Below are 1,469 nucleotides of genomic sequence, written 5' to 3'. Positions count from 1 at the left end.
GGATTATGCCAAATAATATTGTAATCATTAAATAAATCATATTACATCCTTTTAATAGAAAAAATTAGGTTATTATAACTATGGTCATGTTTTCAGAAAGCCACATAAATTTAAAAGGTTATGTTAGGCAAAATTAGGTTATAGACAAGAATATATACAGTGCATGTGTGTATCTATTTATAAATATATCACATATATGTGAAAAACAAACTAAGATATATATATTTATATCTATATCTATATATATACAAATATTTACCTTTGGTTTTCTCATTGATTTGTCAGACTTTTTATTTCCCTTTCCATTTGGAGTTACATTTTTACATTTATATATATATTAACAATTTATTATCTAATAGATACTATTGAAGAACTAGAGCACCTGTTGTGTAATAGGAAAAACAGCTTTTATCAGTGTCATGCATTCACAAAGAAACAAAAATACTTCCACTAATATAAAAAAATGCAGAAACTAGAATAAATAGTCCATCTGAAGTTCTTCTGGGAAACATCTCATGTGAAATAAACCCAGGGAAAAGAGAATATTAACAAATATTTTCCAAAGAGAAATACTATAGTGAAAGCATTATTACTCATCATCCAATGTCTATTTTATAGCTAAGAAATATTTTATTCATTTTGTGACTTTTAGTATTCTGGTTTATTTTGAGATAATAAAGAAATGGAAATATCAGTTTCTGGAAAATCATATTTCATTTTCACTGATAATTTCTAAAATATGGTTTTCAGGAATTTGAACAAGTCTGTTTAATGTGTCCATAAATCTTGGCAAGGTAAAATGGATGGATACTACCATGTGACAGCTATAGCATGCCTAATGATGACAAATTGTGGAGAAGTGTGAGAGAACCAATTATTCTAAGGCCAACTATGGAATGTGGACTTTACTCATTAACCATTGTTTTCTCTAAATTCTGAACAACTTTAGTGTCAAATACACCTCCAGAAAGAGATGTATATTTTTTATATATTTTCTTGTGTTTTAACTAAAATAGATATTCTTAAGCTTTCACAATCTATTAAAATTTGAGAATCTACAACAAAAACATAAATGATGTTTATGAAATAATAATTATTTTTAATATAATAAACATATATAATGAAAAATGTGTATATCAAATAAAAGCAGGAAAGGAAAATCTAATTTTCAAGTCTCTTTCATTCTCTTGCAGAACTTACAGAAACATCTTTTGTTTTCTACCTTTGTCCTTACCAAGAAATATTTTATTTAATCCTTTCAATTATGGAAGTATCTAAAAATGATGACAGTAATAACACAATTAATGAACAATATCAGTTAACAAATTCAATGCAGGTTATGTGGTAGGCTCTGGGTGAGTGATTTCCATAATTATCTCAGTGCTCATCACAGCCCTGTTAAGTGAATGTATCAATATAAAATAAGGTTAGATGACTAGTTTAACCTCATATATAATAGCTAGTGACAA

Source organism: Bos taurus, chromosome X, assembly GCF_002263795.3.
Source record: "Bos taurus isolate L1 Dominette 01449 registration number 42190680 breed Hereford chromosome X, ARS-UCD2.0, whole genome shotgun sequence".
Taxonomy (NCBI): domain Eukaryota; kingdom Metazoa; phylum Chordata; class Mammalia; order Artiodactyla; family Bovidae; genus Bos; species Bos taurus.
The sequence above is the reverse complement of the archived record's forward strand: the minus strand, read 5'-3'. Positions refer to the sequence as shown.